The sequence below is a fragment of the Vombatus ursinus genome, unplaced genomic scaffold, assembly GCF_900497805.2.
Source record: "Vombatus ursinus unplaced genomic scaffold, bare-nosed wombat genome assembly UNPS02014773.1, whole genome shotgun sequence".
NCBI classification, from domain to species: Eukaryota; Metazoa; Chordata; class Mammalia; order Diprotodontia; family Vombatidae; genus Vombatus; species Vombatus ursinus.
In genome coordinates this window covers 36,007,212-36,032,585 of record NW_020954551.1, presented here as the reverse complement: position 1 = coordinate 36,032,585, position 25,374 = coordinate 36,007,212, and the positions used below count along the sequence as shown (strand labels likewise).

The 25,374-nt window shown below is 38.9% G+C and overlaps 1 protein-coding gene across 2 annotated transcripts in view; it reads left to right on the top strand.

Moving 5' to 3' along the window:
• VGLL4 (vestigial like family member 4) overlaps positions 1–25,374 on the top strand; it is a 186,869-nt gene that overhangs the window by 62,405 nt on the left and 99,090 nt on the right. The window lies entirely within an intron of this gene.

Below are 25,374 nucleotides of genomic sequence, written 5' to 3'. Positions count from 1 at the left end.
TTCTTTCTTTCTTTCTTCTTTCTTTCTTTCTTTCTTTCTTTCTTTCTTTCTTTCTTTCTTTCTTTCTTTCTTTCTTCCTTCCTTCCTTCCTTCCTTCCTTCCTTCCTTCCTTCCTTCCTTCCTTCCTTCCTTCCTTCCTTCCTTCCTTCCTTCCTTCCTTCCTTCCTTCCCTCCCTCCCTCCCTCCCTCCCTCCTTCCTTCCTTCCTTCCTTCCTTCCTTCCTTCCTTCCTTCCTTCCTTCCTTCCTTCCTGCTTCCTTCCTTCCTCCCTCCCTCCCTCCCTCCCTCCCTTCCTTCCTTCCTTCCTTCCTTCCTTCCTTCCTTCCTTCCTTCCTCCCTCCCTTCCTTCCTTCCTTTCTTCCTTCCTTCCTTCCTTCCTTCCTTCCTTCCTTCCTTCCTTCCTTCCTGCTTCCTTCCTTCCTCCCTCCCTCCCTCCCTCCCTCCCTTCCTTCCTTCCTTCCTTCCTTCCTTCCTTCCTTCCTTCCTTCCTTCCTTCCTTCCTTTCTTTCTTTCGTTTCTTTGTTTTTGTTCTTTGTTCTTTCCCTTGGTATTGTGCGTCTTGTTTTTCTGATTCTCCTTACTTGACTCTGCACTATTTCGTATGTCATCCTTTGCTTCTCTGAATTCTTCCTATTTATCATTTCTTACAGCACTGTCATGTTCAGTCACATTTTTGGGTAGAATTTGTTTAGCCATTCCCCAGTTGATGAGCTCCTACTTCATTTCCAGTTCTTTGCTACAACAAAAATCGCTGCTATGGATATCCTCCCATTACCCCCAGGCTAGTGACCCAAGTGTCATCTTTAGCTTCTCATTCTCTCTCCAATCTGTGGTCAAGTCCTGTTGATTTTATTTTTGTGCCATCTGTCCTATACTCCCCCTTCCCTCCTCTGGCACTGCCATTACCCTGGTTCAGCCTCTCATCCCCTCGTGCCTGGACTATTGCAAAAGCCTGGAATAGACTAACTAGGTCTCCCTGCCTCAAATCTGTCCCCACTCAAGTCTGTTTTCCACTCAGCTTTCAAATATATCTTCCTAAAGTGCAGATCCAATCACGTCATCCCCTTATTCAGTTAACTTCATGACTTTCCATTACCTCCAGGTTAAAATAGAAAATCCTCAATTTGGCATTCAAAGCCTTTCACAGCTTGGACCCATCTTCTGTGTACTCTGAGATCCAGTGATACTGGCCTCCTTGCTGTTTCTCAAACAAACTCTCTGTCTCCAAACTTCAGGCATTTTCTTTTTTTTTTCTTTTTCTTTCTTTCTTTTTTTTTTTTTAAGGCAGTTGGGGTTAAGTGACTTGCCCAGGGTCACACAGCTAGTAAGTGTCAAGTGTTTGGTCTGAGGTCGGATTTGAACCCAGGTCCTCCTGACTTCAGGGCCCGTGCTCTATCCACTGCGCCACCTAGCTGCCCCGACTTCAGGCATTTTCACTGGCTGTTTCACCGAGCCTGGAATCCTCTCCCTCCTCATCTCCACTTCCTGGCTTCCCTGGCTACTTTCAAGTCCTAGTGAAAACCCCACCTCTGCAAGAAACTTTCCCAATTGCCCTTAATTCTAGAGCCTTCTCTCCATTGATGATCTCCAGTTCATCCTGTCTATAGCTTGTTTGTGCTTTGTTGTTTTCTTATAGCTTCCCCGTTAGACTGTGAGCTTCTTGAAGACAGGGACGGTCTTTTGCCTTTCTTTGTATCTATGTTTCTTAACAGTGCCTGACATATAGTGGGAGCTTAGTAAGTACTTATTGATGGATTGTTTGATTTCTTTCCATGTTGACTTTTCTGAAAACAGGCAATTAAAGGCTTAAAAATGATTTTTACTTATAGTTTATAGTGAAAAAGGAGAGATTAGATACAGTGCATTTTCAGCTAGGAGTGTAGGCAGCATGCCTAGTTCAAAGGGAAGTTTCATTAAAAAGCTCATCATCTTGATTGGCAAATATTGTATACCATTTATGGCAATATTTCTCTGAACCTTAAATATAATCGTGGGTTACATTAATAGCAGTATAGTGCTCTGATCACTAGAAGGACAGAACTTAACTACTTTCATCTCTGTTCAGATCCTGGAGTATTTTCTTTGTTCTGAGAACTGTATTTTAAGAGTAACTAGAATGTGTCCAAAAGAAAGTGACAGGGTGTTGAGGAGGCTGAAAACCCCTTAGGGGGAATGACTGAAGGAAGTGGGGATGTTTTAGCCTTGAGAAGACTAAAGGACTGGGAAGGAAGGGGGTCTGGGGTGATGGGAGACATGATAGCGAATCCAAGATTTGTTTGGTGTGGATTCAGGGGGCAGAATTGAACCAAAGGGTTACAATGTCAGGGAATCACCTTTCAGCTCAATAAAAGAAAGCTGTTTCTAGTAATTCAAGCTATCTGTCAATGTATAAGACTGCCTTTTGAGGTAGTGAACTGATTTCAGTTAGATAATTCCTTAGGACCATTTCTATAATTTTATGCATTGGGCTTGAATTGCTTGTGAATGACCACTATGCCAATTGAATCCTTTCCTGTCACTTATTTTGAAAAATTCGAAATCTATATGCTGGAATTTTTTTGGGGGGGGGGACTAGGCAGTGGGGTTAAGTGACTTGCCCAGGGTCACACAGCTGGTGAGTGTCAAGTGTCTGAGACCAGCTTTTAACTCAGGTCCTCCTGACTCCAGGGCCAGTGCTCTATCCACTGTACCACCTAGCTGCCCCATTTTGTGCTGGAACTTTGAATGTCACTCCTTAATGTACTCTTGTATGATTCTGTGAGTATTCTCTTTCAGGGTGAGTCTGAACGTTCCCTGAACGGTAAAGCGCTCTGTAAAGCCCTGGTAGTCCAAAAGTCCACTTGAAGACTACCAGTGGCTTGGGAGCCCACCATTTCCTGAGACATCCCATTTGACTTTTAGGCAGTTCCAATTGTGGGGGAGTTTTTGCTTGTACTGAACTGAACTGCTCTTCTGTTTTAGTTCTGCTCTGTGGGGCCAGATAGAGTAAGTGAGGTCTTCTTCTGTTCTAGCCCTTACTGTACTTGAAGACAGTTATTACGTCTTAGGTCTTCTCTTTTCCAGCTGAAGCATCCTCGTTTCTTTAGCCATTCTTTATCTAATCTCCAGTCCTCTCACTGTCTCAGTTGCTTCCCCTGGATTGCACTCTAGTCTAGTTGATGCCTTTCCTAAAATGTGGCTTCTCAAACTGAAAACATTATTCTAGCTGCCATCTGATCTGGGCAAAATACAATGTGACCATAATTCCCTTCATTCTGAATGCTGTGCTACTGATAACAGCCTAGGGTGACTTTTGAGACACTGTGGATAGAGCACTGGGCTTGGAATCAGCAAGACTCATCTTCCTGAGTTCCAGTCCAGCCTCAGACACTTACTAGCTGTGTGACCTTGGGCAAGTCACTTAACCCTGTTTGCCTCAATTTCTCATCTGTAAAATGAGCTGGAGAAGGAAATGGCAAACCACTCCAGTATCTTTACCAAAAAAAAAAACAAACCCAAACAGGGTCACGAAGAGTCAGACAGGACTGAAACGACTTAACAACAACAAAGTGACTTTAGTGGGTATTTTTTTTTGTCTGCGGCGTTTCTATATTAATCTTGTTTATAGTCCACTTAACTCCCCAAATCTTTTTCATCTCTTTTATGCTGACTTAGGCAGTTGATTTTTTGGGCTCAAATATAAGACTTTATGTTTATTAACATTAAATTTCATTTCATTATATTTGACCTATTGCTTTTTCAAGCCTGCTAAGGTCTTTTTGGTTCTTCTCTCTGACATCTGCATATTTGATAAGGTGGCCATCAGTTTCTCCATCCAAAGTGTTATCAAAAATAGGGTTGAACTTCACATAGCGAACCTTACTAGAGGCTCCATTTAAGTTGATGTAAACTCAGTCGTGGCTTCTCTTGGGTGTAGTCATTCAGCAAGTTCTCAGTCCACCTAACCATTCTCTTATCTCATGTACTATGTGACTGGGCTGCATTGTCTTCTAATACCTTCCCCGCCCCCCCTTTCACTGCACCAGTGCTTTCATTGGTTTAGAGAAAACTGAAGGAAAAGAAGAAAGGGAAGAGATAGCCCCACAACAGAAACATCAGTGGATTAACAGGTTCTGATTACCTTTAGATTTTGATTTGGTTGCTTCGTTGTGTTTTAACTAGACCTGTGACTTCATAGATGTAAAGGAATCCCTCCACCAGTGCAGATCAGCACCTATTCTGCAACTTATTTTTAAAAATAAGTTCTACTGATAGCTTTTGTTTTTATAATACCTATATTTCTCATTATATTTTTCCTCCCAATCCCTTTCAGAGAACCATGCCTTATAATAAAGTTTGAAAAGATTATATATGTATGTGTATGTGTGTATATATCATATATGTATATAATACATACACATATGTATATGTAGACAGACAAACATATATGGACAGACACACACACACATATATATGTATATGGTATGATTTTAAGCATTCAGGTCACATTTATTTTGAATTGCTTGTGGAATCTGGTGTAGGATGTTGGTTTCAACCTGATTTCTCCCATACACTTATCATATAGGGAGTTCTTTTAGAGGTAATTTATGTGTTCAGATTTAGTAAAGACTGGTTTACTGTGTTCAGTTGTTTCTGAATCTTTCTTCTCTAATCTGTTCCATTGACCCCCTTTTTATTTTTTAACCAGTAAATCGTTTCAATGATTGCTGATTTCTAATATATATATTTTATAAGTTATATATTCGTATATACTTTGCACGTACAGTCCATCTTCATTATTTGCAGACTCTGTATTTGCAAATTCACCTATTGGCTAAAATTTATTTGTAACCCCAAATCTATACTTACAATGCTTTCTCAGTCAGAAGAGAGGCAAAACATTTGACTAATCGGATGCATTCATTCCCAACAGAGGTTGAACAAAGAAAGAGGTGCTCTGCTTTCTCATTCAGCTCTCACGCTGTCAGTGAATGTCTTTTTTGAGGTCCGATGCACTAAATAGTGCATTTTGGTGCTTTTTGTTGGTGATTTCACTGTTTAAAATGGCCCTCAAGCATAGTGCCAAAGTTCTATCTAGTATTCCTCATCACAGGAAGGCTCTGACGTGCCTTAAGGAGAAAATATAATAAGCTTCATTCAGGCACAAATTATAGTGCTGTTGGCTGTGAGGTCAATATTAGTGAATCAACAAGATGGTACATCCAGAAAAAGGAAGAGGAAATTCAAGGATCTGTATGTGAGCTACTCTCAAAAAGTGTTGAAGTAAATGTTTGTGACCAGAGACTCTCAGGAACCCAATCCTTTATTTCTTCTAGGAGCAGTGGTTCATTATTTGCTAACCTCTAATGATGAGTAAACTGTCTATAGCATATACTTCATAATATAATTTATACACAGATATAGAGACAGCTAGGTGGTATAGTGGATACAGTGCTACCAGGCCTGGAGTCAGGAAGACTCATCTTCCTGAGTTCAAATCTGGCATCAGACACTTACTAGCTGTGTCACCCTGGGTGAGTCACTTCACTCTGTTTGCCTCAGTTTCCTCATCTGTAAAATGAACTGGAGAAAGAAACAGCACTCAGGTCCTTTGCCAAGAAAACCCCAAATGGAGTCACAAAGAGTCATACACAACTGACATGACCGAACAGCAAACTTTGTAATACTTATAATTTGTATGGAAGTTCTGTTCTCTCTTCATTCCTACCTTTTTTCCCCAAAATTTCCCCTGATATTTTATATTCCTCAAATGAATTTTGTTACTATATTGTAAAGTATAATCTATAAATTAATTTTGGTAGTATTTTGATTTTTATTATGTTGACATGACCCAGCCATGACTACTGAAGTGAATATTTCTGCATGCAGATTAAAGTATATATTTTTTTTAGATATGGCTGATGTGGGAATTTGTTTTGCTTGACTATATTTGTAATGGGTTTTGTTTTTCTTGCTTTCTAAATGGGTGTGGGAGGGAGAGGTAGGAGGAGAGAATTCAGAACTGGAAATAAAATTGAATTTAAAAAAATATTTCTCCCGTTATTTGAGTTACTCTTTATTTCTTTAAGTAGTATTTTGCACCTGTATCTATACAAATATTGAGTGTACTTTACTATATTTATTGTTGTTGTTCAGTTGTATCTGACTTTGTATGACCCCATGGATTATCCTACCTGTGGGGTTTTCTTGGCAAAAATACTGGAGTGGTTTGCCATTTCCTTCTCCAGTGGCTTAAGGAAAACAGAGGTTAAATGACTTGGCCAGGCTCGCATAGCTAATAAGTGTCTGAGGTCAAATTGGAACTCAGGTCTTCCTAACTCTGGGCCCAGAGCTCTATTCACTGAAACACCTAGCTGTCTATTTTGACATATAGGCCTGGCCCCTGGGTATTTTATGCATTTTGTACTTCCTTTGAATGGACCTTCCCTTTTCCATTATTGTCTCTTAGATTTTCTTGTCATTATGATATAGGACGCTCTTGATTTCTGTGGATTAATTTTGTATCCCACACATTTACTGAAGATTTTAATTGTCCCGTTGTTTCTTTCCTGATTTCCTAGGATGTTCTATATAAAAGTATCACGTCTTTAGTAAAGAGGAATAGTTTTATCTCGTCTTTTGCCCATTTTTATGCCTTTAATTTCTTTCCCTTGTCTTGTTACATTTTCTAGCATTTCTAGATCTTTGTCAAATAATAGCGAGGATCCTTGCTTTACTTTTGTATTCACTGGGAAATGATTTGCAATTTACGGTTTTAAGGAATTACCTGGAACACTGAAAAGTTTCTTCTCTATCTTATTAACACATAAATAGTGTATGTAACCTGAACCATGTCTCATTATCGCTAAACCAATGGTATTTCTTAACTTAGTTAGCTTTATTTTTGAAGACAGCAAAAAACTTTGGATATGTGTACTTTGTGCCACATACATTTTTACCATTGCCAAAAAGAAATGGTTTTTGAGTGCCTGTTATGGATAAGGCAGGAAAGAAACATATCCAAGTAGAAATTTACTTTTCTTCTCTGTACAGTTAAATACAATGGAAGGATCTAGGCAAGGGAGAGGTATTGATGCCAATGGCAAAACGCTCTTCAGTTCCCCAAACCAATCGATCCTGATTTATGGCTTTGTCCCTCTTCTTCCCCGTTATTGCTGCACACCCGCTACCAAAATAAAAATCATTTCACTTTAACAGTGTCAAGAATTGACTTTTTTCTCTTTGTTCATCTTTTGTCTAGAGACTGGTGTAATTTCCAGCTCTAGTCTTTGAGTCTTTTTCCATTCTGGATTCTCTTGTTTGGCAGAGAGTGTTTTGGATGCAAATTGTATCCATAATTAACTGTTTCACAAAGAGCAAGCAAAACATTCTATTCTATTTTCTCATATGAATAATAATGCTGTGTAGTGGCTGACATTTATGTAGCATTTTGTGGTTTACAAAAAAAAAGCATTCAGAACTTAGAAATTAAGATCTGCTTATCCCAGAAGTGAGAATTATTCTCGATATGCATGTATATCACAGAAATGTTCCAATTGCACTCACTTTTTGTAAGAACTGGTTTTGGTTTTTGGAAGCTAGAGAATGGGTGTAAATAACAAGGTATTCATTTTCCCCGTCTGTCTGTATCCCTGTGCCTCATGCCTTCTAAACCTGTTCTTTGCTCTCAGCACAAACTTCAGTGTTCTGCCCCTTTCCCACACCAGTATCTTTACCCCGGCCCCACTTTGCTGCCTTCATAATCTTAGCCCTATCTAATTAATCGCTGTTCTCTCCTCTTGATTTTTTTTTTTTTTTTTTAGTGAGGCATTTGGGTTTAAGTGACTTGTCCAGAGTCACACAGCTAGGAAGTATTATGTGTCTGAGGTCAGATTTGAACTCAGGTCCCCTTGACTACAGGACTGGTGCTCTATCTACTACGCCACCTAGCTGCCCCTTCTCTTCTTGAATTCTTTGCCTCCCAGTACTTTCTCCACTCATGCCTTGTTCAACCTTACTCTTGGGTTTCCCACCATCTTTTCTCCCCTCTTCTACAGTGGAGCCACACAACCTTAGCGATTGGGTCCATTACAAAATTGTTGTTATCTAATCTTGACTGGATCTCTCCCTGCTGCATGTCAGTCCTTCTATTCTTCTCTAATTGACTTTTTTTTTTGTCACATTCCCCTCAGTAGCTGTTGTAAACCTCTTCTCTTTTGGATACAGAGGACCTGGAATCAGGAAAACTCATCTTCCTAAATTCAAATCTGGTCTCAGATACTTAGTAGCTCTGTGACCCTGGGCAAGTGGCTTCACCCTGTTTGCCTTAGTTTCCTCATCTGTAAAATGAGCTGGAGAAAGAAATGGCAAACCACTCCAGTACCTCTGCCAAGAAAACCCCAAATGGGATCACGAAGAGTCAGACACAACTGAACAACAACAAGGGCATACTACCTATTCCCTGCCCCCTCCCCGCAGGACCTTGCCTCCTACTTTACCAAGAAAGTGGAAATTATGTTGGATTTTCTCTTCTCCCTTATCCCATAGCTCATTATCATCTCTCATTTTCACCTCTCTTGTTCTAGTCATTCTCAAAGAAGTGACGCTTTTTCTTGTTAAGAACAGTCCTTCCATGTGTGCACTTGACCCCATCCCCTCTCCTCTGTTCTTCTCTTCTCCTCATGTGCCACCTCCTAACAGAAGCCTTTCCAGATCCTCCAGTTATACGTGCTCTTCCCTTCTCAAATCATCAATATTTATACTCGTCTGTTTTTTCTCTCAGTGGAATGTAAATTCGTCTGGGGACAGAGACTGTTTCTGTTTTGTTTTTGTGTCCAGCACATGGCACCTTGTCCAAATTAGGTCCATGTTGACTAGTGCTTGTTGACTTGGAATGAATTGGACTTCCCCAACTAAACTGAAAGCTTTTTGAAGGTAGAAACCCTGGTTTAGCATTTCTGTTCTCCACGTCTCCTAATAGCAAACTAATGTATTGATTATTTAACCCTAAGTGAGTCAGTCGGTGTTATGGGTATCTATATCTGAAAGTAGACTTCAATTTGGAGTTAATGGTTTATTACAGTTAGTCCTAATCTCCTAACCAGAGAACACATTTTCTCCCATTTCGAAATGAAATTCAAGAGCCATGAGGCTTCTATTGACTAGCATTTGAACAATTAATAGGCAGCGAGTGACTCAACCCTTTACTCCTACGAGCAGATGGTTTCTTGTATAACAGTCTTTCTCATCGGCCCCTCAGTCCCTCAAATGGAAGTGCTCTCTGACAACAAAGATTATAGTCTACCCAAGGCTGCTCATCCTGTTCATGTTGGACAAACTGACATGCGCAGCTCCTACTTCAAATAAAGGAAGAGAGAGGAAGTATCCTTTTTAATGAATGTTACCTGTATTTCTCTCAATGTCGTAGAAAGAAAGCTGAGGTGAATGCCCTGTGTTTGAAGGGTCCAGTGTCTTTTGGCTTCTTAAAAACAGATTTTTCTATTTAGAACCACAAAAAAAGTAACGTCATTTTCAGTGTTCTTACACACACCCAAATCCTTGAGGATATTTTTTAAACCAATGACATTAAAAATCGGGAAAACCCTATTTGTGATGGAGGTACGCTGAGACATGCAAGGTAAGCACTCAGTGAAATTTCACAATCTATATGGATTATATATATGCTTTAAATATCATAGTACATTTTAAGAAATTTTCTGGATACGAATGATTCAGAAGTTCAGTGAAAGAATTGAAAAACTTTAACATTTTATATTGTAAAACACTGAATGATTAAATTTCTCTTTTTACTACTATTACCAGCTAGTGTTAATGAAGCACTTTGAGTGTTTTGCAAATATTATTTCATTTTTCATCCTCACAACAACGTTTGGAGGTAGGTGCTATTGTTGCCTCCCTTTTACAGATGAAGAAACTGAGGCAAGCAAAAGTTAAGTGACTTGTCCAGGGTCACACAGCTAGTGTCTGAGACCAGATTTGAACACGTCTTCCTGCCTCCAGGTCCGTTGCTGCAAGCACTGGGCCACCTTGTTGACTCTACATTTCTTTTGATAGTGGAATCAATAAAAAACCAGGACTTTATTTAGAATATTATGACCAACAAAAGGGATATTGGAATGACTTCAGTAACGTAAATGAAGGAAGCAGAGCTCTGAGTAAATGGCTAATGTTGATCCCAGGGAATAGATAACGTCAGTAGAAAGGTTAGGAGGCTGTGTGTGCCAGATGTTGTTGTACTAACAGACATGGTAACTGTGTCATTTGGCTTTCCTTTGTTTCAAAGAAAAGCTAAATGCTGTGAAGATGGGGAAATTTACCTGGAAATGACTGCAACATTTTACAAAAGGGATCCAAAGTAGTTTTAAAATTAAATTGTTAAGAAGAGAATTGGAAATTAAAGGTAAATTATGCTGAGATTAACTCTTGATTTCCTATTAAAATCATTAAATTGGCACAATCTAAAAGTCAGTTTTATTTTCATTAAACAAAAAAAAGAAACAATCCAGGAGAATAGAAGGAAAGTTGTAGGAGAGAGAATGTTTGCTTCTGCTTTGTGGCTTTCTGATTTTGTTAAAATTGACAGCTGCTTCTTCTGTGAATCATAGCGGTAAAACAAAACCACTGCCCAGCTTTGTGGTCCAGATGATTGGGCTTTGGGCTCTGCCTGATAAAACCATTGGAACAAGACTTTTCTCTGTTTTCCAGGCAAGTCTAGCAAAACAGGTCAGAATGAGCCATCTCTGGTCGATCTGTCGGAAGCTAGAAAGGTTTTTCCATGCACCCTTCAGGAGCAGCTGTGCCTTGAAAACAACCCTCAATAAGATGTCATTTGTCTTGCTTGGGAAGCTCCATGCCATTGAGTCTGCAGACACAATGTCATATTCACTTATAATTTATGCTCTCCCCCTCACTCCCTGCCCCCCCCCCCCCCCCCCCCCCCCCCCCCCCCAACTAAAGCTATTGTACTAGAAAATGGAGTAGAGGGCTGGGCAGGGAGAGGGAGGAGGAATTACTTAACAGGGTAGCAGTGAACACTGGCAATCCTTACTGCAGCTGGAGCATAATTTTCTGTTTGGCAGGCTGCAGGGCTATTAGCCATGGGCATTGGCTGTCTCCTGACTAATCACAGTTTCAAAGGGGAGTGATAGCCATTTAAATGTAATAGGATTATTCTTGGAATTGCTATACATAAAGCACCTGGACACTTTAACCCTCTAGTAACTCTTGCAGACATTTTAGACATTTTTATTCGTAAGGTAAAGAGAAAATTCAGATTTCTTCTGGTCAGTGGTAGCAATCAATAAATCAAGAAACATTTATTTAGTACCTACTTTGGGTCAGGCACTATACTAAGTGCTGAGGATATAAAGTATAAATCAGACACTCAGAATGGAAGGGCATTCTGGGATTTGTAGTTTAGTGGGACAAGCCTTCCCAGGTAGCTAGGTGGTACAGTCAGTGCTGGACTTACGTGGAGTCAGGAAGACCTGAAGTCAAATATGGTCAGATACTGGCTGTGTGACCTTAGGTAGGTCACTTAATTTTGGCATGCTGCAATTTTCTCATCAGTAAATTGGGAATATTTAATATTCACTACCTCTCACAGTTGTTTTGAGGATGAAATGAGATAATATTTATAAAGCACTTTCCAAACTCTAAAGTACTGTATAAATGCTATTATTATTATTATTTATTATTATTATTATTATTATTGAGGAACAGTAGACGATTTGACTAACCTGTAGAGTGTGTGAACACAGATTGGAGTGGGGTCCGGCTTTAATGTCAGACAGAGGAGGTTTTAGTTTGTTCTAAAGATAATAGGGAGCCGCTGGAGTTTAAGCAGGAAAATGATGTTGGCAGCTGTGTGGAAGATGGACTGGAGTGGGGAGAGGTCTGAGGCAGGGAGGCCAATTAGGAGGCTATTCCGATAAAACAGTTGAGAAGTGATGAAAGCTTGCACGAGAGTGGTGGCTGTGTGAATGGAGAGATGGGGACGCATGTAAGAGACATAGAGAAAGAAATGGTAAAACTTGGCCACTAATGTGGGATAAAAGCCAGGGACAACTTTGAGGTTGTGAATATTTGTGACTGGGATGATGGCAGGTGCCCTCAACAGAAATAAAGAGGTTCAGAAGAGGGGGTGGGTTTTGGGGAAAAGATCATTCTAATTTAAATAAAGATAACGAGTTCTGGTTTTGACCATGTTGAATTTGAGCTTTCTGGGATTTCCCATTTGAAATGTTGCTGCTGTTGCTGCTGAGTTGTTCAGTCATGTCCGACTCTTTGTGACCCCTTGGACCATTGCATGCCAAGCCCTTCTATCTCCCGAAGTCTGTCTAAGCTAAGGGGATGACACTATCTATCCATTTCCATCCTCTGTTACTCCCTTTTCCTTTTGCCTTCAACCTTTCCTGACATTAGGATCTTTTCTAATGAGTTCTGTCTTCTCATTAAGTGGTCAAAGTATTTAAGCATCCACTTCAGTATTTGACCTTCCAGTGAATAGTCTGGATTAATTTCTTTAGGTATTGGCTGATTTGGTGTCCTTGTTGTCCAAGGGACTATCAAAAGTCTTCTTTGAAAGCATTGATTCTGCGGCACTCAGCTTTCCTTATAGTCCAACTCTCACAGCCATACATTGCTGCTGGACAGACCATGGTCCAGGGGGATTTGAAATTACTAATATTCAATTATGTGGAATTGGAGCTCAGTAGAAGTACTAGTGCTAGATGTACAGATTGGAATTTTCATCACAGATATGATTACTAAACATATGTAAGCTGATGAGATCACCAAGAGAGAAAACGTAAAGGGAGCCCAGAAAGGAACCATGGAGATACACCAAGTTATAAAGTGTGACATACATGATGATTCAGCAGAGAGGACTGAGAAGGGCAGTCATATAGATAGATGTAATACTGCGAAAGAGCAGTGTGGTGAAAAAACAGGGTAATCTTATAGGAGATGATTGTGTCAAATGCTGCAGAGAGGTAAGGAAGGATATGGATTGGATTAGATAATTAAGAGATCAACAGTAACATTGGAGGGAGCAATTTTAATTGAGTGATGAGGTCAGAAGGCAGATTTCAATTTTATGTTATCAAAATTGTCCATTTTATTACCTCTGTTGTTTAGTATGGAATTCTTCTGCTATCCATAGTTAGGAAACATATCACTTTCCGTTCTCATTTAATTTATTTATGATGTAGCTTTTTACATTAAGGTTCCGTATCCATTTGGAAGTTATTATGGTAGACAGAGTGAGATGTTGGTCTCAGTCTAATTTCTTCCAATTGTTTTCTAGTATTCTAAGCACTATTTGTCAAATAGTGAGTTCATACTCCAGTAATTTGCGTCCTTGGATTTATTGAACACTTAGGCCATTATGTTCAGTTGCTTCTGGATCTTGTGCATTATCTGTTCTAATGGTCAATTTTTCTATTTTTTAACTAGTACCAAAATGCTTTGATGGTGGATGCTTTTCAGTATAGTTTAAGACCTGGAATTGCTAGATCCCTAAACTTCCCACACTTTTTCATTATTTCTTTGGAGATTCTTGACCAAATAAATTTTTTTACATTTAAAAAATTTTTTTTTGCCTTTTAGTGAGGCAGTCGGGGTTAAGTGACTTGCCCAGGGTCACACAGCTATTAAGTGTCAAATGTTTTGGTCTGAGACCAAATTTGAACTCAGGTCCTCCTGACTCCAAGGTTGGAGCTCTATCCACTTCACCACCTAGCTGCCTCTCGTTTTTCTAGTTATAGAAGGTAATCCTTGGGTAGTTTGATTGTTAGAACACTGAATCTGTAAATAAACTTAGGTAATATTGTCATTTGCAGTAGCATAGCTCAACCATGAGTAATTCCTTTCCAATTGTTTGTCTTTTTTATATCTGTAGAGTTTCATATAATTGTCATGTATGCCTTGGTAAGTGAACTCCCAGATGTTCTATATACTCTGATAATTTTGAATGGAATTTATTTTTCTATCCCTTTCTGATGTTTTTTTTATAGTGTTCAGAAAAGCTGATAATTTTGTGGGTTTATTTTTATCCTGATATCTTACTGAAGTTGTTAATTCTGTTAGTTTTTGTTGAATCTCTAGGGTTTTCTAAATAAACTATCCTATCATTGGCAAAAAGCAATTATTTTGTTTCTTCTTCTCTTCTGCGTAATCCTTAGTTTCTTTTTTTAAAATTTGTTTTATTTGTTTTTTTAGACAATTGGGGTTAAGTGACTTGCCCAGGGTCACACAGCTAGTAAGTGTCAAGCATTTGGTCTGAGGCCAGATGTGAACTCAGGTCCTCCTATCTATTCCTCAGTTATTTTTTCTTTCCTTCAGTCTCAGTATCATATTGTTATAGCAAGTATTTCTAGAACTGGTGGCAGTGCTTTACAACCTTGCTTTACCTCTGATCTAATTGGAAAGGCTGCTAGTATTTCTCCATGTTGTTGTTGTTTAGTTGTTTTCATTCATGTCTGACTCTTTATGACTCTTTTTTTTAGGAGGTTTTCTTGGCAAAGATACTGGAGGGGTTTGCCATTTCCTTCTCCAGCTTATTGTACAAACTGAGGCAAACAGGGTTTAAGTGATTTGCCCAGGGTCACACAGTTAGTAAGTGTCTCGGGCTGGATTTGAACTCAGGAAGATGAGTCTTCCTGACTCCGGGTCTGGCCCTCAATCCATTGTGTCACTTAGCTGCCCCTGTTATTCTCCATTATACTTGATGATTGATATTGCTTTGGCAGTGATATTATTTTATAGTATTTCTTTTGCTTTTAACATAAAAGGTACTGTCATTTCTCCAGCGGTTCCTTAAAAAGCATTTATTGATAAATCATGTGATTTTTATTGTTTTTGTCATTAATATGATCTATTATATTTAGAATTTCCCTAATGAATCAACCCTGTATTTCTGATATAAACTCAAACCAATCATAGTGTATAATCTTTTGAAATATTTTGCTAGCATCTCTTTGGTAATATTTTATTCATGCAATATTACATATGAAAAGTTTTTTTAGAAAGGATATATTGATCCCTGTTTTCTCTTATAATAGTGCTGAAAACAGATTCTCCTTTCTTAGGAAAAAAAGGAAATTATAACTGTGATACTTAGTATTATCCTTAAAATACCTTTAAGAAACTCAGCTGAGACCCTAGTAAAGAATTGATCCTCTTTAAAAAGGGAAATGTTATCCCACCTTTCTAAAAAAAGTCAACCCTTCAGTTGAAGATGATTTGATAGATCTGGGGAGTGGAATTACTTAGATGTTAGCAATCGGTTTTTCCATGCCTTTGTTTTCGTTTGTTTTAGTCATGTCTGACTCTTCATGATCTCAATTGGAGTTTTCATGACAGAGATACTGGAGTGGTTTGCCATTTCCTTCTCCAGCTCATTTTCCAGATGAGGAAACTGAGGCAAACAGGGTGAAGTGACTTGCCCAGGGTCACATAGCTAGTGTCTGAGGTCAGATTTGAACTCAGAAAGATGAGTCTTCCTGACTCCAGGCCCAGATCTGTGCAGTATGGTGCCACCTAGCACCCTCTTGCCTTACCTGGTTAGTAAGGAAATGCATACCATTGGTCTGCTCATTTCTAAGAAGCAGAAATAAGGTAATGTCACTTAAAGCAGCACTTATAGGAAGGGATAGGGTTATCTTCCTGCTTTCCTATTCTTCCTTTATCCTACTGGCTGCATCCCCCTGGGGCCGACCAGACTCTGCTTCAAAGGGTACTCTTGCTCTCATCACCTCAGGCCAATGCCTGTCTGGTGTTTCTTGACTTCAAGGTCGTGGTCCCTCAAAGGTAAGCCTTTGGAGTAGAAGTGTGTAGATATGAGAGCCTTGTATACATTTGTTCCTCTCATGTTTTCATGTCTGATCGTACTTAGAGCTCACAGATGAAGCAACAAAAAAAAACCCAGGAGTGTGTGGGGCAGTAAAAAAGAGCCCCGAAGTAGACTGGGGAAACCTGGTGAGATATCTCAGGACTTTTTGGCTGTAGTTGGATGACTGCTGAATCACACCACTTTGTGGTCCCCAAATAGCAACATGCTTTTAGGTTATGATGACACCACAATTGGACGCGACCCTCACCGTGTAACAGATAAAGTCAGTATGAGAGAGTAGAACGGAGCTGTGGAATGGATCACGTGACCTTCCTGACTCCCACCTGTCTCAGTCTAACATCCCCTTTTAAAGTCCTTCATGTGTGTGGTTCAGACCCTCACATCTGAATGTGATCATCCTGAATTGGGCACGACCCCCTTCCTTCTGCTGCTGGAGTTACAGTCAAAAGGCTAGTGAACCGAGTGAAGGATCTACCATAGGGAGGCCTCCCAGCCAACAACTTCTAGTTGTTTTCTCTCCTTCCCTCGTGGGGATTACCTGACTCTAGATTTTTTTTTTTTGTGCATTTCCTTTGTTGCTCTTCTCTTTCATTTGGCTAGCTATCTTATTGTGGTTGTAGAAGTTTTAGAGGGAGCTAAGCATGGTTGGAATCTTTACCAGAAGTCCCCAAATGACTATTAATGTCTCCAGACAGAAATCTATCAGTCTCTAGTGAGGGGAATTTAGCAAATTTTTCTCTAGAAAAATTATCCCTTGTGAGTTTTAAGAATAAGTATTTCCTTTGTCTAGTCCCAAATGACCAACATTCATTAACATAAGATCTGTAAAACTGAATTTGTGTGGGAGGAAAACCTGCAGTGCTAATCATCTCCCTCTCCCTATCCCTCTATAAACTTTTAAGAGTAGCACCATCAAAGCAGGTCCCCTCAACTTTCTAGAATGATTTAAGGTCCCTATATGGAGGTGCCTTATTATATCCTCTAATAACTAATAAATAAATTCCTTTGGGAAAGATTTGTAATGCCCTCGATTTGCTAAGGAGTAATTGCCCCTTCATCTTAAGACAGCTTAAGAAAAAAGCAATATAATTTATAAGGATACAAGTCATTCCCCAATTGATAAGTGGTCAAAGGCTATGAACAGGCAGTTTTCAGAGGAAGAAATTGAAGAAGAATAAAATTAAAGTTTTCATAGTCATATGAAAAAATGCTCTAAATCACTATTGATTAGAGAAATGCAAATCAAAACGACTCTGAAGAACCACATCACACCTATCAGATTGGCCAACATGACAAAACAGTAAAATGATAAATGTTGGAGAAGATGTGGGAAAATTGGAACACTAATGATGGTGTTGGTAGAGTTGTGAACTGATCCAACATTCTGGAGTGCAGTTTGGAACTGTGCCCAAAGGGCTACAAAATTGTAGAAAAAGGACCTATATGTACAAAATATTTATAGCAGCTCTTTTTGTGGTGCCAAAGAAGGGCATGATGAAGCTGCCCGTCTCATTTTTCCTTGTAGTTTTAGACCTTGAGTGCAAAAAACTACGAGGGGGTGCATCTCGTGGTGTTGTCTCCATACTAGTTCTTTGCCTCCAAATCAATTGAATAGAGAGAAAGTTAGTCAGCCACTTTGTGAACTGAGGTCCAGAGATTTTTCCAGGGTCACGTTGGAAATCCAGCACTCTTTAGCTGCTCTCCTTCCATAATGAATGGTTGTTGGTGCTCATGCTTTAATTTTTTCAAAGTTCACCTTTTTATTAGCAATCTTTTTCTAAAATACGTTGATATAAAAAATCAATCTAAAGAAAATCAAGTTCATGATGAGAAAGATTGTGAGGCTGTGCAGGTTTTAAGGAACCTCTAGGGGGTGCTGTTGTACTGAAAGTTCAAGACTGGTGGAAATAGTTCAAAGGGAAAGTGTTTGGATTTTTGATACAATTAATATATTAAATAGTAGATCATCTGACACAGAATGCTGTTTTATGGCCATTAAAAGTATATTACCTTGCAAGTATTAAGCTTTCATTAATAATAAAGCTTGAGAGATACTGTTTAATGGTATACATTTATGTATATATACCATTTTCATTTAACATTATGTCATCCTAAGTTATTTAAAACGGATGAGGTGCCTATGATGGGTAGAAGAACAAACTGATGATGCAGGGGACAATATACTTTGGTATTCTGATATTTTAGAGAATCTATGTGACCCATGTCCCATAATTCCCGATGGGAGGGTCCAGCCAATGTCTTGAAGACCTTCCTTTACCTCTTTTAATGTCCCATGGTTCAAGAACTGTCCATCTAATTATCCTTTGTCTCACACCTCCCTCTCTAAATCTTCTATTTCCCAGATAAATCATCTGGGTCGTTGCTGATCACATGCCTTAATCGAGCTTTGCCAACTCAATGTCCCCATCCTTTAGGTTCTGGACATTGTGGTTTTCTATAATCTGCAGCCATGTAGCATCATTGTTAGAATATTGATGAATTTTGTTGGGATCCTTGAAATTTCCATACATTTTCCTAGAGATAATAATAATAACTAGGATTTATTTAGTTTTTAAGGTTTGCAAAGCATTCTCCTTCACAGCAGTTCCAAGAAGTGAGCCCTATTATTGCCTCCATTTTACATATGACGAAACTGAGGCAGACAGAGAGGTTGAGTGACTTGCTCAGGCTTATATGGCAGATATATTTCTGAGACCAATTTGGAATCAGGTCTCCCTGACTCTGCTAGGTATATAACTCTATTCATTGGGCCACCTAGCTTCCTGCCAGTGGAGAAGTCCCCTAGATATTCGTGTTACTGACAAACATTGTAGTGACATCAGGATGTCAAGCCCTGAATACTAGAGAGCCTCCTGAAAGAGCTTAAAAACTATTCCCAAAATTATGACTTCACAATCTACACAGGAAAAATGAAGATGAGAAAGGATGCCTATTGTCCAAACTAGGACCTGCTGTGTTTAGATGGACAGCCCATCATTGGTCTATTAGTACATATGTCATAGACAGACACTGCAGGTAGCTAATGGAGCTGGGCCCAGCAACGAATGGAAGGAAGAGCCAGCTGAAGTGACTTTGGGGATCATTCCTAACCACAGTAGATGACTGTTCATTGCTTACCCTTATACTTGAATTTTACCACATCTTTTAGAAATGACTTGTTTGCATAGAAAGGGTGATTTTTCTCTCTTCTTAGATGAATGTATTTTTTCAGTCTCTCATTTTATACTTCAAATTTGAACCTTTTATGAAAAAAATTCAGTTCTTCTTAAATATATTTTTTGAGTCTCTCATTTTATCCTTTAAATTTGAACCTTTTATGAAAAGAATTCAGTATCCCAGACTGTATCCATTTCTTAAATTAATGCTTCAAGGAATGATTTAAATGTGATTCTCATCTCCTTTCTTTTTACCCTACCACCAAGCAAGAGATATTATTCTATTTGTTAATAGAATGATTATTATGTATATCTTTTTGGTGAGAAGCATATAAATGTATGCAGATGTAGGAGTGAATTCTGTAGGTATTTCTAAATATGACATTTAGATTCCCAATTTGTACTCACCCAATGAATAATGAGTCAATTTGCAGAGCAAATTTATAAAGTGAAATATATTTGCTTTCCCTTTGAGAAATGTTTTCATGTATTATTCTTGATTCATGTTGAGACAATTCTTTCAGAAATTTATGTTAATGAGAAAAAACTCTTACGAGTATGCCTAAAAGCTAGCATTCTTAGCTTGCTGAGGAGCAGACAGCTTTTGAATCAAAGGAGAAACTGAGCCCCCTGGCCTGTTAGGGTTTTGTCTCCTTCCCAGGCTCTTTGAAGCAGCAATTCTCCAAAAGCATGTGACTATGTCTCATTACATTTTTTTTTTTTTAGCTTACCAGAGTTACATTTTTTAGAACAAGTTCCATGCAAAGAATGATTTTCAGAAACTGATAATGTATGAAGTTTTAGGAAGGTAGAAACTGGTAGGTATAAAATTTTTAATTTAGTGATTCCTCTCTTCAGTGAGGTGAGAACCAGTGATAATCCACAAGTATTTATTTACTGATGGCAGTGGGTAAGAGTGCTGAGGCTTGGAGTTAGGAAGACCTGAGTTCAAATTCTGCTTCAGATGCTTGCTAACTGTATGATCCTTAATCTTTCTTAGTTACAATTTCTTCATCTGTAAAATGGGGGAAAATAAGTAGCCCCTATTTCACTGGGTTGTGAAGATCAAATGAGATAACATATTACAGAACTATATAAATGCTAGCTATTAATCTTGAGCAGCTTTGGTGCATGTAGTGCTAATGATCATAAGAAAACAATATGACAGTCTTTGTCCTGAAAAAGGTTACATTCTAATTGAGGAGATAAGAAGATACATATGAAATAATCAGTAGACAGTTTGTGTGATTATAGAAGTGCTAAATAATTATGCTAGATTATAATCCTTGTAGAAGTTTATTATAATAGTAATTATAATTGTAATAATAATAGTACTAATAATAATGACAACTAACACATATAGTGCTTTGAAGTTTACAAAGTGCTTTACCTTTATCATCTCATTTGAGTCTTCAAATAGGTCTGTAAGGTAGCTGCTATTATTAGCCCTACTTTACAGATGAAACAGGCTGAGTAAGGTTAACTGACCTGCCCCAGCTCACAGAGCTAGTAAGTATCAGAAGCAGTTTTTGAACTCAGGTCTTTCTGACTCCAAGCCCATGATTATTGCCACCATACAGAAGTCAGTATGGGTTTTATTCTTCCTCCTTCAGCTGGTTCTTCACAACAAATGAGCAGAATTTGGATAAATGAAGAGAAGAGAAGGAAAGCAAAGCATTCCAGACCTGAGCAAAAGTCCTGAAGAGTGGGGGCATCGAGAATGAGCTTGTTAGAAGAGGTTTTTGGGGAAAGGGGGGACGCTGGCCAGTGGACCCTGACTAGAAATGAAGGCTCAGTTTGGGGAGTAGTGGGAAGAGTAATGACTTGGTGTTTATTCTCTTAAGAGGAGAAAATTGGTCATTAGGGACCTAAGTAATCTTTTTTTTGGGGGTGGGGGTGGGGGGAGGCAATTGGGGTTAAGTGACTTGCCCAGAGTCACACAGCTAGTAAAAGGACCTAAATAATCTTCTATCTTGTCTCTCTCTGTTAGTGACCAATAAAAGAGATTGGCTATTTATTTTAGTTTAGAGAGTTCATAAGTCTTGAGAGCTGGAAGGAAAGTTAGAGATCACGTCCAATTCTTTTTCTACAAATAAGGAAACTGAGTCACCACCACCCGCACCAGGTCAAATTACATACCCAAGGTCACACAAGATGCGAATTAGATCTAGAAAACTAGGTCTCTGGATCCAGATCTGGTGCTTTTTCCCAGAACTCCTTCAGTACTTCAATGACTATGTGATTTGCTCAGGGTGACCATGCCTTCCTCTGGCGCACAGCAAAAGTCTAGCCATATTCTTGTCACTGTCTTATTATTAAATATTATTAAATCCACATCCTTTGCAATATTCTATATTTTCTCCCCGTAAAAACTGGAATCCAGGTACTTCTTTCAAGTAGCAATGATACTTCCTATTCTATAAACTGCTCCCTGTTGTATAAGTCAGTCAGCAAGTATTTATTATGAACTTAATATGTTCCAGGCCCTGTTCTAAATGCCGGGAATATAAATACAAGTGGGGGAAAAAAAGGTAGTTCCTGCTCTCCAGGAGTTTATACTCTAATGGAGAAATACAATTTGTCAAAGGAAGATAGTATGTCAAAGGATGGGGGGGGGCACAAAAGTAACCTGACCGGGGGTGTGAGAAGAAAACACGGCCACCTGGATTCCTGCCAAGTGGAGAGTTTTGGAGGGAGCTACCCAATCAAAGATAGAGACCTGAAAGGCCCAAGGTGCCACATGGTGGAGGGCATGCTAGGTAAATACTCAAAAATTACTTCAGAGGTTTCTGGGGTGGTATGTGTTTGCAGTTCATTCTGACATCTGGAGAAGTTAAAATATTTATTTTAATAATTCAGAAGCATGCTGCAAGTTTTAACCCTTCCAAAGATCTGAGTGGGTATTTTTAAAATTACATTTAATAAATTTATTACAAATACCCTTTTTCATAATGAGATCAATCAGAGACTTTTGTCTGTTACAGGATTGATAAATTAGGAAGCAAAGTCAATATATTTGATCTTACCAAAGTAGAAAGAGTCCTGGATTTAGTGTTGTAAGACCTAGATTCAAATCTCAGCTTTTCCTCCATCTGGGTGATGTGTTAGGCAAGTCACTTACACTCTATGGCCCTCAACTTTCTCATCTGAAAAATGGTAATTGAACTAAATGATATGCAGGGTTCCTTTTAGCTCTAAGTCTTTGATCTTATGTTAAATTCTTACTTGCAGAATTTTAAATTTCTGTTGCTTTCCCTCTCCTTCAGTTGTTATTGCTGCTGCTGCTACTAGTACTAGTACTACTGGCTAGCACTTATATGGCACCTACTGTTTGCCAGTCACTATGCCAGAGGGTTTACTAATATTATCTCATTTGATCCTTAAAACAACTCTGGGAAGTAAGTGCTACTATTACCCCATTTTATAGATGAGGCAGTGGAGAATGGGAGTAGTCAAGTGTCTTGCTCAGGGTTTACATAGCTAGTGAGTGTCTGAAGCAGAATTTGAACTCGGTTCTTCCTGACTCCAAGCCAGCGTTCTATCCACTGTGTCGCCTAGCTGCCTCTAACTGGTTTTAGTTCTATAACTACCAATGCTATTTCTAATGGTTATTTGAATGAGACTTCAAAAAAGAAAAATCCCATATAAATTTGAGGGATGTATCAATAACATTCCTATTTCATTCAGCCTGGAGTTTTGAGTTCATTTGTTTAGAAGGTGAGAGTAGGTAGATCTGTTGTTTTGGTGGTATTGGGTACTCAGAAAAACACATGCAGTTTAGTCATAGAGATTTACCTGTAGCACAGAGAGGTAAGTGACTTATCCAGGGTCACACAGCTAGTAAATGTCAGAGGGAGGAATTTATTAACCCAGGACTTTCTGACTTTCAGGCTAGCTCTCTGATGGGCTGAGGTACTTCTATTTCACTGTACAAGAAGAATCTTAAATTGAGTTACTTTACCCGTATTTTAAAACTACCAAAATGTTTTCTACGTAGCATGTTACTTACATGCACAACATGTTGTTTCTGTGTTATTTGTAAATATATATAGGAGACAGGCAGCTTGGAGTATTGAATGGAATGCTGGACTTGAAATCAGGAAGACCTGGGTTTCGCTCCCATTTCTTATGCTTACTGGCTGTGTGACCCTTGTGCCAGACTCTTCATTTCTCTGTGTTCAGGCATTTCCCTAAAACCAATCTACCAAGACTTAGACTGTCTTATCCTCAGTCTCAGAGGAGGGAATCCCCTAAACCGATGAAATCACTAATCCTTCCTGTATTCCCAGATTATTGTGTGTACATGTAGTCTACATTATTAATAATGTGGAAATAACGAGTGGCTTCTTAGCATCCATAGTTAAACACAGACATGTGTGAAACATGCAGTATGTGCCATGCATTGTATCTGGTGCCAATGTTAGGAAGAGAGATCCATGACGGGTCTGACTCGAGTCATTTATGGTCTCATGGGGGAAGGACGTGCACCCTAATAATATGATACAAGGGAGAGTGACCTAAATGCAAAGCAGAAACACAAGCCAAGTATTATGAGAAATTTGAGGAGAGAGATCAGTTTTCAGGTTGGGTTTGGGCTTTTTTTTTTTGAGGGCAGTTCTTCACAGAAGAGATGGTACCTCAGGTGGGCCTGGAAGACAGCAACACACAAGAGATGAAAGTGAGGAAGACTACATTCCAGGCACGGAAGGATGACCTGAATGGCGGCATATAGAGTAGAAAGGGTAAGTGGAGAATATAACTAAAATATTTGGAGATGCAGGATTGAAATATAAGGACTCAACTTTGTTCATAGATCCTTAAAATACCCAGAAACTAGAGCCTTAGTTTCTAAGGCTGTTTTGGGAAGGGACAACCTAATAGAATGCTACTGACCTGGAATTCAATTTATCAAGCTACAAAATGCAGGATTCTGAATCCAAGGACGTGGACTACATATCCCAGCATGCCATTGGCTATCTGAGTGACCCTGAACAAGTCACTGAACTTTCTGATCCTGTTTCCTCATTTATAAGATGAGGAACTTGGTTACATTATAGGTGGCTTTCAGCTCTGTCTTTAATCAATTGAATTGAGCTGAACCTAGATTACAAAGTTGTGAGGCAGGTCACCATCTGCACTAATGGAAGGATGAAAGAAGAAAAATAATTTTGGGTTTTTCTGTGACTTAAAAAAGGGTTTTCATATACCTCTGGTTTTTTAAAAAGAAATTAAATTCTGAATAGTCTGTGATATTGTAGCAGAAAGAGTAGGCACTCAAGTTAGGAGATATAGGTTCTAGTAACTAGTAATAGTACTAGTCACTAGTAGTATTGCGACTAGTAGTAGTAACTAGTAGCTCTACTAACTGGTCTTATGCTCTTGGACAAGTTAGTCACTCAACCTTTCTTTGTCAGTTTGTTTATCTGTAAAATTGATTAGGTGTTCAACCTTCCTTATGGTGGTTTTTAGGACCCAGCAAGTTAACAGATGAGAAAACATTCAGCAAATACATATGTGTGTGTGTGTTTGTGTGTATATATCCCTATTTATCACTTACTGCTTACACTATTCTTTAGGTCTGCCTTATAATCAGAGCACTTAATAAACAAGTCAATAAGTGCAGAAGATTTAAAGAAAGCTTTTCATTGAAACACTCCAGCCTTCCCTGGCAGGGAAGATGGGGATTTCTAGCTCCAAAATACCAGATCCTCCCCTACAAACACAAAAAAAAACAACTACCTTGATGTAATAACAATAATAATAATAATATTTATATATATAGGTTGTTACAAATGCTCTTGTGCAGTTTTAAGCAATTTAAGGCTAAAAAATTATTCAGAGACTTTTGGGATATCCTGATTATTCTTATTGTCGAAAGGTTATGATGCCAAATCGAAATTATAAGCTAAGAAAGAGTATAGCAAGTTAAAGTTCAGGAAAACTGAACTTTTAGAATGTTTTTTAGAGCTGAGGAATTGAAGTCAAACTCTTTCCAAAAGTTAAATCCTTCTGTTTGCTTGCATGATAGATTTAGGTTTTTTACTTTTTATTTAGCTCTTGGTGGGGGAAAAGTCCTTGTTTTGTTTGTTTTTTCCCCTTTCAAAATTTTGCAGTGGCAGAGCTGCGTCCTATCAAGAGAGCCTCTGACATGACTCCTTCTGTGAAGGTTCTTCTCCTCCTTTTCCTCCTCCTTCCTCCTCCTCCTTCTCCTTCCTCCTCCTCCTCCTCCTCCTCCTCCTCCTTCCTCCTCCTTCCTCCTCCTCCTCCTCCTCCTCCTCCTCCTCCTTCCTCCTCCTCCTCCTCCTCCTCCTCCTTCCTCCTCCTCCTCCTCCTCCTTCCTCCTCCT